This window comes from Triticum aestivum, chromosome 2B, assembly GCF_018294505.1.
Source record: "Triticum aestivum cultivar Chinese Spring chromosome 2B, IWGSC CS RefSeq v2.1, whole genome shotgun sequence".
Classification (NCBI taxonomy): domain Eukaryota; kingdom Viridiplantae; phylum Streptophyta; class Magnoliopsida; order Poales; family Poaceae; genus Triticum; species Triticum aestivum.
This window is the reverse complement of record NC_057798.1, coordinates 775112970-775128368: the sequence shown is the minus strand read 5'-3', so window position 1 is coordinate 775128368 and position 15399 is coordinate 775112970.

The window sequence follows — 15399 nt, the reverse complement described above, 5'->3', positions numbered from 1 at the left end:
ATTGGAGATTTTTTCTAGACCAAACGACACATTTTGGGCCAAAGAAGCACCAGAGGGTGGCTCCGAGGGGAGCACAACCCACCAGGGCGCGCCTGGAGGCCCAGGCGTGCCCAGGTGGGTTGTGCCCACCTCGGTGGCCTCCTGCACCGCTGCTTTGCTCTATAAATACCCAAATATTCTAGAAAACCCAGGGGAGTCGACAAAAATCAATTCCAGTCGCTGCAAGTTCCAGAAACCACAGATCCAATCTAGACACCATCATAGAGGGGTTCATCATCCTCATTGGTGCCTCTTCGATGATGCGTGAGTAGTTCATTATAGACCTACAGGTCTGTAGTTAGTAGCTAGATGGCTTCCTATCTCTCTTTTGATTCTCAATACAATGGTCTCTTGGAGATCTATTTGATGTGACTCTTTTTGTGGTGTGTTTGTTGGGATCTGATGAACTTTGAGTTTATGATCAGATCTATGTTTTTATCCATGAAACTTATTTGAATCTTTTGATTTATATGCATGATTACTTATAGCCTCGTATTTTTTCTTTGAATCTTTGGTTTAGTTAGTCCAACTAGATCGATGTTTCTTGCCATGGGAAGAGGTGCTTTGTGATGGGTTCGATCTTATGGTGCTTGATCCCAGTAACAGAAGGGGAACCGACACGTATGTATTGTTGCTATTAAGGATAACAAGATGGGGTCTATTTCTACATAAATAGATATTGTCTACATCATGTCATCGTTCTTATTGCATTACTCCGTTTCTCCATGAACTTAATAAACTAGATGCATGCTGGATAGCGGTCAATGTTTGGAGTAATAGTAGTAGATGCAGGCAGGAGTCGGTTTACTAATCTTGGACGTGATGCCTATATAATGATCATTGCCTGGATATCGTCATGATTATTTGAAGTTCTATCAATTGCCCAATAGTAATTTGTTACCCACCGTATGCTATTTTTCTCGAGAGAAGCCACTAGTGAAATCTAAGGCCCCCGGGTCTGTTCTTTATTATAATTGCCTTCGCGTTATATTTTTATTTTCTTTTATTTTCAGATCTATTAATCCAAAAATACAAAAAATACCTTGCTGCAATTTAATATTATTTATTTTATCTCATGTTCCCGTGAGATCTATTTATCCATTGTACTACAATTTTACCCATCTTTTTAGCCGTGAGGGATTGGCAACCCCTCTCTTACATCAGGTTGCAAGTATTTGTTCTTTGTGTGCAAGAGCTATTTACGTGGTGTTGCATGGTTCTCCTACTGGTTGGATAACCTTGATCTCATAACTGAGGGAGATACCTACCGTAGCTGTGCGGCATCATCCCTCCCTCTTTGGGGAAATACCGACGTAGTTCAAGCCACAATCAAAAGGAATTTCTGGCGCCGTTGTCAGGGAGACATCATCAACATCTACCAAGTTCCTAATCACAAATCTCATCTCCTTGCAATTTACATTATTTTCCATTTGCCTCTCGTTTTCATCTCCCCCACTTCACAAAAAAATTTCGTTTTATTCGCCCTGTTTTTTGTTCGCCGTTTTCTTGTCAGGTCTCTTCTTTGCTCGTGTGCCATGTGTCTTCTATTTGCTTGCATCTTCGCTTGCTAAAAATTTCTTCATATGGATCCTCATCCACTGGCTAATATTTTTAAAAGATCCAATTATGAGGAACCAACCAATAGTGAATTGAGTTCACTAGATTATCTTTATGAAGTTTTGCTTGAGATTTATGAATCTGAAAATTGTGATGACGTGCTAAAAGAAGAAATTTATGAAGTGATTCACGATAGTTCCTTGAGTCAAAAGCATGATTGCAATGTTATTATAAATTCTATCAATGTCAATTGTGCTAATAATATGCAAAACCCAAGCTTGGGAATGCTAATTTTGATATGTTTACAACTTATTGCAATGATCATGATTGGGGTGATAATGCTTCTTATGATCTTGAAAATTTATTTCAGCCTCATGATGAATATGATATTGATAATAATGTTTGCAATAATAGTGAGTTTGGAAGAGCGTCAACTTTAGGTAAAAATAATCCCACATATTTGGAGAGTGTTCAGTCTTATGAAATTTTTGATAAAAGTGGGCTTGGAGAGGTCATGCCTTTATTTGATGATAATCCCACTATTTTGGAAGAGTGTCAACTTTGCATGCATGTGGATTATGAAGAGAATATTTTATGTGATAGTTATATTGTTGAATTTGATTATGATCCTACATGTAATTATTATGAGAGAGGAAAATATGGTCGTTGTGTTTCAATTATTATGATCCTACATGTAATTTTCATGTTACTAAATTACCTCTCTTCATGTTGAGATTGCTACCATTTCCTTCTCCTTCCTTGCATATGCTAGGTTCTTCTTGTCTTTATAATCTGTTATCTTATAAAATGCCTATGCATAGGAAGAGAACTAGACTTAAATGTGTTTGTGACATGTTTCATCATGCTCTCTTTGTGTTTCAGTTATTATCTTTCATGTGAGCATCATTGAAATCTCAAGCCTATCTTAATGGCTATAAAGAAAGAGCTTGTTGGGAGGCAACCCAATGCATATAATTTATTTTTGTCTTTTTCTTTCTGTTCTTAAGTGTTTGAAAAATTATGCTACTATTATTATTGTGTTTTTTCTGTGTATTAATTAGTGTTTGTGCCAAGCAAAGCCTTTGGGACCATGTTGGTTGATAGTTGATTTGATCTTGCTGAAAAACAGAAACTTTTGCGCTTACGAAAATAATTCTCAATTTTAACAGAAGCATGATAAAATACTAATTCGTTTTGCAGAAGATGTATATACAAATTGCCACATTGTCCTAATTTTTCAGAACTTTTGGAGTTACATAAGTATTGAAAATATTCAGATTGCTACAGACTATTCTATTTTTTACAGATTATGTTTTCTTTACGTTGTGGGTTTATTTTGATTGATCTATGGACTCTTTTGAGGGGTTTGAGCCATAGCAAAGTTGGAATACAATAGATATAATGCAAAAAATAAAATATGAATGGGTCTGCAATAGTACTTATAGAGTGATTTGCTTTCTTATATTAAGGGATCTCACGAAGGTTTTGTTGAGTTTTGTGTGATTGAAATTTTTCAAGTTTTGTGTGAGATTATGATGGATGTAGGAATAAGGAGTAAGAAGAGCCTAAGGTTGGGGATTACCATGGCATCCCAAGCTATTATCTAAAGAGAAGCAAGAAGCTAAGCTTGGGGATGCCCGAGTGGCATCCCCTCTTTCTTCTAAAGACCATCGGTATTTTAATTGGAGCTATATTTTTTCGTCACATATCATGAGTTTTGCTTGGACCGTCTGATAAGCCTCCAACGTATTTATAATTTTTGATTGTTCCATGCTATTATATTATGTGTTTTGGATGTTTAATAGGCTTTATTATACACTTTTATATTATTTTAGGGACTAACCTATTAACCGAAGGCCCAGTGCAAATTGTTGTTTCTTTGCCTATTTCAGTGTTTTGCAGAAAAGGAATATCAAACAGAATCCAAACGGAATGAAACCTTCGGGAGAGTGATTTTTGGAACAAACGTGATCCAGATGACTTGGAGTGGACGTCAAGAAAGAAGCAAGGAGGCCACGAGGCAGGGAGGCGCGCCTGCCCCCTGGGCACGGCCCACACCCTTGTGGGCCCCTCGCAGCTCCATTGACCTACTTCTTCCTCCTATATATACCCATATACCCCGAAAACATCCAGGATCACCATAGATCGGGAGTTCCGCCTCCGCAAGACTCTGTAGGCACCAAAAACCAATCGGGACCCTGTCTCGGTACCCTGCCGGAGGGGGGATCCCTCACCGGTGGCCATCTTCATCATCTTGGCGCTCTCCATGACGCGGAGGGAGTAGTTCACCCTCCGGGCTGAGGGTATGTACCAATAGCTATGTGTTTGATCTCTCTCTCTCTCTCTCTCTCATGTTCTTGATTTGGCACGATCTTGATGTATCGCGAGCTTTGCTATTATAGTTGGATCTTATGATGTTTCTCCCCCTCTACTATCTAATAATGGGTTGAGTTTTCCCTTCGAACTTATCTTATCAGATTGACTCTTTAAGGATTTGAGAACACTTGATGTATGTCTTGCATGTGCTTATCTATGGTGACAATGGGATATTCACGTGATCTACTTGATGTATGTTTTGGTGATCAACTTGCGGGTTCAGTGACCTTGTGAACTTATGCATAGGGGTTGGAACACGTTTTCGTCTTGACTCTTTGGTAGAAACTTTGGGGCACTCTTTGCAGTACTTTGTGTTGGTTGAATAGATGAATCTGAGATTGTGTGATGCATATCATATAATCATGCCCATGGATACTTGAGGTGACATTGGAGTATCTAGGTGACATTAGGGTTTTGGTTGATTTGTGTCTTAAGGTGTTATTCTAGTACAAATCGAATGGAAAGAATAGCTTCGTGTTATTTTAATACAGACTCTTGAATAGATCGATCAAAAAGGATAACTTTGAGGTGGTTTCGTACCCTTCAATAATCTCTTCTTTTGTTCTCCGATATTAGTGACTTTGGAGTGACTCTTTGTTGCATGTTGAGGGATAGTTATATGATCCAGTTATGTTATTATTGTTGAGAGAACTTGCACTAGTGAAAGTGTTAACCTTAGGCCTTATTTCCTAGCATTGCAATACCATTTACGCTCACGTTCACCACTTTCTACCTTGCTGTTTTTATATTTTTAGATTACCAAAACCTATATCTACCATCCATATTGCACTTGTATCACCATCTGTTCGCCGAACTAGTGCACCTATACAATTTACCATTGTATTGGGTGTGTTGGGGACACAAGAGACTCATTGTTATTTGGTTGCAGGGTTGTTTGAGAGAGACCATCTTCATCCTACGCCTCCCACGGAATGATAAACCTTAGGTCATTCACTTGAGGGAAATTTGCTACTGTCCTACAAACCTCTGCACTTGGAGGCCCAACAACGTCTATAAGAAGAAGGTTGTGTAGTAGACATCAAGCACTTTTCTGGCGCCGTTGCCGGGGAGGTGAGTGCTTGAAGGTATATCTTTAGATCTTGCAACCGAATCTTTTAGTTTGTTATTTTATCACTAGTTTAGTTTATAAAATAAAACTACAAAAATGGAATTAAGGTTGCCTCAGATGCTTCATCTTTTTAATGTGTTTCCTGAAAATGACGGGAAGGAAAATTGTGCTCAAGTACTAGAAGAAGAATTACATACTATGCTTGGCATAAAATATGTGAATGATGAGCATGATTGTAATGTTGTTAGTATGAATTCTTTGAATACCCAGGATGCTAATGATATGCAAAGCCACAAGCTTGGGGATGCTATGTTTGATGAAGATGATATGTTTAGTCCCCCAAGTTTTGATGAGAATATTTATTTATTATGATGAAAGCATGCCTCCTATTTATGATGATTATATTGATGAAAGTGGGTTTGCAAGAGTGTCAATTTTAGGAAGTAATGATCCCACTATTTTGTAGGATGTTGAATATTATTGTGATAATTATGAAAGTGGATTTGGAGAGGTCATGACTTTATTTAGTGATGAATCCACTATTTCGGAAGAGGTTCCAATTGATTATAACAAAGTTGCTATCCATGATGATTATTCTGATGACTTGTATGCTATTAAGAATAATGATAACTATGAAACTTGTCATCATGATTTTAGTTTTCAATTGGATTATGCCTCACATGATAATTATTTTCTTGAGTTTGCTCCCACTACTATTCATGAGAAGAAATTTGCTTATGTGGAGAGTAGTAAATTTTCTATGCTTGTAGATAATGAAAAGAATGCCTTATGTGATGGTTATATTGTTGAATTCATTCATGATGCTACTGAAAATTATTATGAGGGAGGAATATATGCTTGTAGGAATTGCAATAATATCAAGTTTCCTCTCTATGTGCTTAAAGTCTTGAAGTTATGCTTGTTTAGCCTTCCTATGCTACTTGATTATTTTCTTCCCATAAATTGTTTGATCACAAAATCCCTATGCATAGGAAATGGGTTAGACTTGAATGTGCTAGTCATATTCTTCATGATGCTCTATTTATGTTTCAATTCTTATCTTTTATGTGAGCATCATTGAAATCATCATGCCTAGCTAGGGGCGTTAAACTTTAGCGCTTGTTGGGAGGCAACCCAATTTTATTTTTGTTCTTGGCTTTTTGCTACTGTTTAGTAATAAATAATTCATCTAGCCTCTTTTTAGATGTGGTTTTATGTTTTAATTAGTGTTTGCGCCAAGTAGAACCTTTGGGAAGACTTGGATGAAGTCTATGTGATCTTGCTGTAAAAAACAGAAACTTTTGCGCTCACGAGATTAGCTGCCATGTTTTACTGGAGAGTGCTTTTAGGTTGATTATTTTTGCATATGATTAATAGAAAAATTCCTCAGGTCCACAAAGTTATTTCAGAATTTTTGGAGTTACATAAGTATTCTAATGATACAGATTACTGCAGACTGTTCTGCTTTCCACAGATTCTGTTTTCTATGTGTTGTTTGCTTATTTTGATGAATCTATGAGTAGTGTCGGAGGGTACGAACCATAGAGAAGTTGGAATACAGTAGATATTACACCAATATGAATTTAGCATGAGTTCACAACAGTACCTAAGTGGTGATTTATTTTTCTTATACTAAGGGAGCTTACGAGTTTTCTGTTGAGTTTTGTGTTGTTAAGTTTTCAAGTTTTGGGTAAAGATTCGATGGACTATGGAATAAGGAGTGGAAAGAGCCTAAGATTGGGATTCCCAAGGCACCCCAAGGTAATATTCAAGGAAAACCAAGAGCCTAAGCTTGGGGATGCCCCAGATGGCATCCCCTCTTTCGTCTTCGTTCATCGGTAACTTTACTTGGAGCTATATTTTTATTCACCACATGATATGTGTTTTGCTTGGAGCGTCATTTTGTTTTATTTTCTTTGCTTGCTGTTTGAATAACATACCAAGATCTGAAATTATTAAATGTTAGAGAGTATTCACATAGTTGCATAATTATTCAACTACTCATTGATCTTCACTTATATCTTTCGGAGTAGTTTGTCGTTTGCTCTAGTGCTTCACTTATATCTTTTAGAGCACGGCGGTGGTTTTATTTTGAAGAATTATATGAACTCTCATGCTTCACTTATATTATTTTGAGAGTCTTTAGAACAACATAGTAATTTGCTATGGTTATGAATTCAATCCTAATATGATAGGCATCCAAGAGGGATATAATAAAAGCTTTCATATAAAGTGAATTGAATACTATGATAAATTTGATACTTGATAATTGTTTTGAGATATAAAGGTGGTAATGTTAGAGTCATGCTAGTTAGGTAATTATGAAATTGATAAATACTTTTGTTAAAGTTGACAAGTCACGTAGCATGCACGTATGGTGAAGTCGTGTGACAAATTTGAAGCATGGGGTGTTCTTTGATTGCCTTCCTTATGAGTGGAGGTCGGGATCGCGCGATGGTTAACTCCTACCAACCCTTCCCCTAGGAGCATTCATAGTAGTACTTTGCTTCGAGGGCTAATAAAATTTTGCAATAAGTATATGAGTTCTTTATGACTAATGTGAGTCCATGGATTATACGCACTCTTACCCTTCCGCAATTTGCTAGCCTCTACGGTACCGTGCATTGCCCTTTCTCACCTTGAGAGTTGGTGCAAACTTCGCCGGTGCATCCAAACCCCGTGATACGATACGCTCTATCACACATAAACCTCCTTATATCTTCCTCAAAACATCCACCATACCTACCTATTACTGCATTTCCATAGCCATTCCAAGATAATATTGTCATGCAACTTTCCATCATTCCGTTTATCATGAGACGCTCCATCATTGTCATGTTGCTTTGCATGATCATGTAGTTGACATCGTATTTGTGGCAAAGCCACCTTTATAATTATTTCATACATGTCACTCTTGATTCATTGCATGTCCTGGTACACTGCCGGAGGCATTCATATAGAGTCATGTTTTGTCCTAAGTATTGAGTTGTAATTCTTGAGTTGTAAATAAATAGAAGTGTGATGATTTCCATTATTAGAGCATTGTCAAATGTGAGGAAAGGATGATGGAGACTATGATTCCCCCACAAGTCGGGATGAGACTCCGGACGAAATAAAAAAAGAGAGAAAAAAAGAGGCCAAAGAAACCCAAATAAAAAAAGAGAAAAAAAGAGGCCAAAGAAGACCAAATAAAAAATGAGAGAAAAAGAGAGAAGGGACAATGTTACTATCCTTTTTCCACACTTGTGCTTCAAAATAGCACCATGATCTTCATGATAGAGAGTTTCTTATTTTGTCACTTTCTTATACTAGTGGGAATTTTTCATTATAGAACTTGGCTTGTATACGCCAATGATGGGCTCCCTCAAAATGCCCTAGGTCTTCATGAGCAGGCAAGTTGGATGCACACCCACTTAGTTTCTTTTTTTGAGCTTTCATACATTTATAGCTCTAATGCATCCATTACATGGCAATCCCTACTCCTCATATTGACATCAATTGATGGGCATCTCCATAGCCCGTTGATTAGCCACGTCAATGTGAGACTTTCTCCTTTTTTGTTTTCTCACATAATTCCTATCATCATACTCTACTCCACCCATAGTGCTATGTCCATGGCTTACGCTCATGTATTGTGTGAGGGTTGAAAAGGCTGAAGCGCGTTAAAAAGTATGAACCAATTGCTTGGCTGAAACCGGGGTTGTGCATGATGGGAGCATTTTGTGTGACGAAAATGAATCATGGCCAAACTATATGATTTTGTAGGGATAAGCTTTCTTTGGCTATGTTATTTTGATAAGACATAGACTGCTTGGTTAGCATGCTTGAAGTATAACTATATTTATGTCAATATTAAACTTTTGTTTTGAATCTTATGGATCTGAATATTCTTGCCACAATAAAGAAGATTACATTGATAAATATGTTAGGTAGCATTCCACATCAAAAATTCTATTTTTATCATTTACCTACTCGAGGACGAGCAGGAATTAAGCTTGGGGATGCTTGATACGTCTCCAACGTATCTATAATTTTTGATTGTTCCATGCTATTATATTATTTGTTTTGGATGTTTAATGGGATTTATTATACACTTCTATATTATTTTTGGGACTAACCTATTAACCGAAGGCCCAGTGCAAATTGTTGTTTCTTTGCCTATTTCAGTGTTTCGCAGAAAAGGAATATCAAACGGAATCCAAACGGAATGAAACCTTTGGGAGAGTGATTTTTGGAACAAACGTGATCCAGATGACTTGCAGTGGACATCAAGAAAGAAGAAAGGAGGCCACGAGGAAGGGAGGCGCACCCGCCCCCCTAGGCGCACCCCCCACCCTTGTGGGCCCCTTGCACCTGCACCGACCTACTTCTTCCTCCTATATATACCCATATACCCCCAAAACATCCAGGAGCACCATAGATCAGGAGTTCCGCCACCGCAAGCCTCTGTAGCCACCAAAAACCAATCGGGACCCTGTTTCGGCACCCTGCCGGAGGGGGGATCCCTCACCGGTGGCCATCTTCATCATCTCGGCGCTCTCCATGACGACGAGGGAGTAGTTCACCCTCGGGGCTGAGGGTATGTACCAGTAGCTATGTGTTTGATCTCTCTCTCTCTCTCTCTCTCGTGTTCTTGATTTGGCATGATCTTGATGTATCGCGAGCTTTGCTATTATAGCTGGATCTTATGATGTTTCTCCCCCTCTACTCTCTTTTAATGGACTGATTTTTCCCTTTGAAGTTATCTTACCGGATTGAGTCTTTAAGGATTTGAGAACACTTGATGTATGTCTTGCATGTGCTTATCTGTGGTGACAATGGGATATTCAATTGATCTACTTGATGTACGTTTTGGTGATCAACTTGCGGGTTCAATGACCTTGTGAACTTATGCATAGGGGTTGTCACACGTTTTCGTCTTCACTCTTCGGTAGAAACTTTGGGGCACTCTTTGAAGTTCTTTTTGTTGGTTGAATAGATGAATCTGAGATTGTATCATACATATCGTATAATCATGCCCATGGATACTTGAGGTGACATTGGAGTATCTAGGTGACATTAGGTTTTTGGTTGATTTGTGTATTAAGGTGTTATTCTAGTACGAACTCTATGATAGATCGAATGGAAAGAATAGCTTCGTGTTATTTTACTAAGGACTCTTGAATAGATCGATCAGAAAGGATAACTTTGAGGTGGTTTCGTACCCTACAATAATCTCTTCCTTTGTTCTCCGCTATTAGTGACTTTGGAGTGACTCTTTGTTGCATGTTGAAGATAGTTATATGATACAGTTATGTTATTATTGTTGAGAGAACTTGCACTAGTGAAAGTATGAACCTTAGTCCTTGTTTCCTAGCATTGCAATACCATTTATGCTCACTTTCACCACTTGCTACCTTGCTGTTTTTATATTGTCAGATTACACAAACCTATATCTACCATCCATATTGCACTTGTATCACCATCTCTTTGCCGAACTAGTGCACCTATACAATTTACCATTGTATTGGGTGTGTTGGGGACACAAGAGACTCTTTGTTATTTGGTTGCAGGGTTGTTTGAGAGAGACCATATTCATCCTACACCTCCCACGGATTGATAAACCTTAGGTCATTCACTTGAGGGAAATTTGCTACTGTCCTACAAACCTCTGCACTTGGAGGCCCAACAATGTCTACAAGAAGAAGGTTGTGTAGTAGACATCAGCGTCTTGTATGTTTTGAGTATTTGCTTGTTTTGTTTTTTATTTTGTGTCATGAATCCTTGATGGACACACCTATTTGAGAGAGCAAAAATTATGCTATGACTTGTTAGAATTACTCTCTATGCTTCACTTAAATTTGTATGAGCTATGGAATTGCTCTAGTGCTTCATTTATATCTTTTTGAGCATGGTGTGCTTTAGTATTTTTGAAGAAATGATCTTGTGTTTCACTTAATTTATTTGAAATTTTTAAGAAATACTCTCTTGCTTCACTTAAATTATTTTGAGAGAAGAAAATTTTTATGCTCATGTTCTTCACTTAGATTTGTTTGAGATATCAAAAGCAACATACAAAATTAGTCCCAAAGTGATAGATATTCAAGAGGGATATAATAAAAAAACTTTCACTAAATCATTGGACAAAATAAACTTGATTCCTTGTAATAGTTTTGTGATATGGTGATATAATATGTGAGTCATGTTGATGAGTAGTTATGCTTTAGTAAGAATATTGGTGTTAAGGTTTGTGATTCCCTATGCAAGCATGAAAGTCAATAGTGATGCAGTGAAATGGCATCCTACTTGTGGTGCATTATTTGGTGTTTGTTATGCTTAATGCTCTCTTATGAGATTTTTTCGTTTCTTGGTTGGATGCTTCTCAATCTTTTTCTAGCCTTCATTTGCACTAAATATGATCACTACTTGTGCATCCAAAATCCTTAAACCAGTTTTGCCATATGAGTCCACTATACCTACCTATATGCGGTATTCTTTTGTCGTTCTAAGCAAATTGTATGTGCCATCTCTCATTTTCAAAATAAATTTCTCTTTTGTGTGCTTGTACTGCTCATGAAATGGTAGGGGGTACCAGTGGCTGATATATTTCCATGCTAGATGTGTTATTCTCAAGATGAGTGTTTATTCACTTGTTATTACACGAGAGTACGACAAAGGTATTAGGGATGCCCATTCCCGAAATGAAAAATATATTTACTTTATGTTGTCAAATAATAATTTCCTTGGAAAGTGTTAGTATGGAAGGCACCCGTGGATACGGTTAGCCATGCAAAGTGGAAGTATGGTGGAAAAAGCAATAAACTTTATTTTCTGTTTGGGAACCGCTTATGATATATCTAGCATGGAAAGTATTGGGAACTATTCGATCATTTTCGTTGAGGAAAAGCATGCCACCCAAAATGTTTTTATCTCTATCTTTTTTGATTTGAGCTCTGGCACCTCTACAAATCCCTACTTCCCTCCGCGAAGGGCCTTTCAATTTACTTTATGCAATTTTTATTTTTATTTGAGTCTCGATCTTCTCTTATAAAGCATCAACTAAGGGGGCACTATGATCGTACTTGAACATTTGGTATAGCTAATATGCGAGTGTGTTTCATGAATGGATCAATGATTGAGCATAATGGGCTAGGGATAACTTGATTTAGTGTTGATATTTTGAAAGACATGGTTGCTTGTTGATATGCTTGAGTATTAAAATCTTCATGTCAACACTATACTATTGCTTTGAATCATATAAAAGTCCATATGTCCATGCTAAAAAGAAAAGAATATGTGATTGCATGTTAGGCATCATTCCACATCAAAAATTCTGTTTTTATCATTTACCTACTCAAGGACGAGCAGTAATTAAGCTTGGATATGCTGATACATCTCCAACGTATCTATAATTTTTCATTGGACCGGAAGACATCTAGTGGGCCAAAGAAGCATGCCCAGGTGGGTTTTCCCCACCTCGATGGCCTCCTGCACCGCCTCTTTGCTCTATAAATACCCAAATATTCCAGAAACACTAGGGGAGACGATGAAAATCAATTCCAGCTGCCGCTAGTTCCAGAAACACCAGATCCAATCAAGACACCATCACAGAGGGGTTCATCATCCTCATTGGTGCCTCTCCGATGATGCGTGAGTAGTTCATCGTAGACCTATGGGTCCGTAGTTATTAGCTAGATGGCTTCCTCTCTCTCTTTTGATTCTCAATACAATGGTCTCTTGGAGATCTATTTGATGTAACTCTTTTGCGGTGTGTTTGTTGGGATCCCATAAACTTTGAGTTTATGATCAGATCTATGTTTTTATCCACGAAAGTTATTTGAGTCTTTTTATCTCTTATATGCATGATTACTTAAAGCCTCGTAGTTCTTCTTCGGATATTTGGTTTAGTTAGGCCAACTAGATTGATTTTTCTTGCCATGGGAAGAGGTGCTTTGTGATGGGTTCGGTCTTATGGTGCTTGATCCAAGTGCAGGAAGGGGAACCGACATATCTGTATCGTTGCTTTAAGGATAAAAAAGATGGGGTCTATTTCTACATAAATAGATTTTGCCTACATCATTTCATCGTTCTTATTGCATTACTCTGTTTCTCCATGAACTTAATACACTAGATGCATGCTGGATAGTGGTCGATGTGTGGAGTAATAGTAGTAGATGCAAGCAGGAGACAGTCTACTAATCTTGGACGTGATGCCTATAAAATGATCATTTGCCTGGATATCGTCATGATTATTTGAAGTTCTATCAATTGCCCAACAATAATTTGTCGACCCACCGTATGCTATTTTTCTCGAGAGAAGCCACTAGTGAAATATACGGCCCCCGGATCTCTTCTCTATTATATTTGCCTTCGCGATATATTTTTATTTGCTTTTATTTTCAGATCTATTAATTCAAAAAAATACAAAAATATCTTGCTGCAATTTATTATTATTTATTTTATCTCGTGTTCCCGCGAGATCTGTTTATCCAATCTACTACAATTTTACCCATCTTTTTACCCGTGAGGGATTGACAACCCCTCTCTTATGTTGGGTTGCATGTATCTGTTCTTTGTGTGCAGGAGCTTTTTACGTGGTGTTGCGTGGTTCTCCTACTGGTTCGATAACTTTGGTCTCATCACTGAGGGAAATACCTACTGTAGTTGTGCTACATCCCTTCCTCTTTGGGGAAATACCGACGTAGTTCAAGCCTCATCACGCGCCCTGGTGGGTTGTGCTCACCCAGGTGCCCCAGTCCGGTGGTTCTTGACTCCAAAAATTCTCTTTCATTGTATAAAAAAATCCTCACAAAGTTTCATTCCAATCCGAGAACTTTCATTTCTGCACAAAAACAACACCATGGTAGTTCCGCTGAAAACATCGTTAGTCCGAGTTAGTTTCATCCAAATCATGAAAATTAGAGTACAAAAGAAGAGGAAAGGTGTTATGAAAAGTAGATACGACGGAGACGTATCAACTCCCTCAAGCTTGAAACTTTGCTTGTCCTCAAGCAAATCAGTTGATAAACTGAAAAGTGAAAAATAAATTTTTTACGAACTATTTTTTTCTTGTTTACATAAATAAGCTTAAGTAGCACCCAGGTTTTCAGCTAAGATCATGACTAACCATGTTGACAATAATTCTTAAAAATTATATTAACTCATATCTATGACATAATCAACTAGCAAGCAATAATAAAATATCTCAAACAGCAACACTTTGTCAAAACAACTATGATATAATATGACAATAGTGGTATCTTGTTAGCCTAATTCATGGTAGAAAAGATCCAGTCATGATGCACCCAACATTAGCTACACACAATGCATGAGGATGACAATAGTGCTCTCAGATTCTGGTGCTTATTTGAGAAGGTGATGACACAACATAAAAGTAAATAGATAGTTCCTTCATAGAGGGAAGCGGTGATTTGTAGTGGTGCCATAACTCAAGTTTTTAAAACAGAGGTAAATGAAAATTTTAGAAATGCACCCTTCTTATTTATTTCGTGACCATTCGTTATCGGTATCTTCCATGCTAAACACATTAGTGGCGGTTTCCAAGCGATAAAAGTAAAGGTTTACTCCCCCTCCACCAACCAACACACTCCATGGTTGATCCGAATCCACGGGTACCGTCCATACCAACAACAGTCCCTGGGGAGTTTTGCTTCATTATTTGCAATTTGAATTCGGGACAATGAATCCCTATTACTGCCCCTCTCATGCAAGGACGAGTGAATAAACACTCATCATAAGAATAACCTGCTTACCATGGAAGATACTGACTACACTTGTCGCTCTATGAACAATCCAGTCATAGAAAAAAGATATTTATTTGAAGTTTTTAGAGGTGACACATGCAAATTTACTTAGGACGGCAGGGTAATACCGCATATAGGTAGGTATGGTGGACTCATCTGGAATAACTTGGGTTTTAGGATTTTGATGCACAAGCAGTAATTCTGCTTAGTACAGGCAAAGGCTAGCAATTTGGTTGAGAAGCGGCCAGCTAGAGAGCGAAAACGGTCTTGAACATGCATTATGCATAAGTAACACTAGCAAAACATGCCCGTGTGTTGCAACGGGAGAAAAACAATATCACACATCACTAGCAAGCATTGCTTAAGACCTCATGAATGTGCACCTCTCTATTTCATCACCACCCCATTTTGAAAATAATATCCAGCTCAATTTTATTAGGTCAGATGCTAACTAGTCAATTATTTTTGTGTGTGATAAATGATTTAATTCCCCTAAAAATTATTAATAGGTTTTTGAGTAGTAAGGCTTATCTTTTATGATCCTTGGATTGGATGGTGAACTTCAAAAAGTCACGTCATCTCTTCTTCCTACCATCGACACCTTTGCTAGTTTTA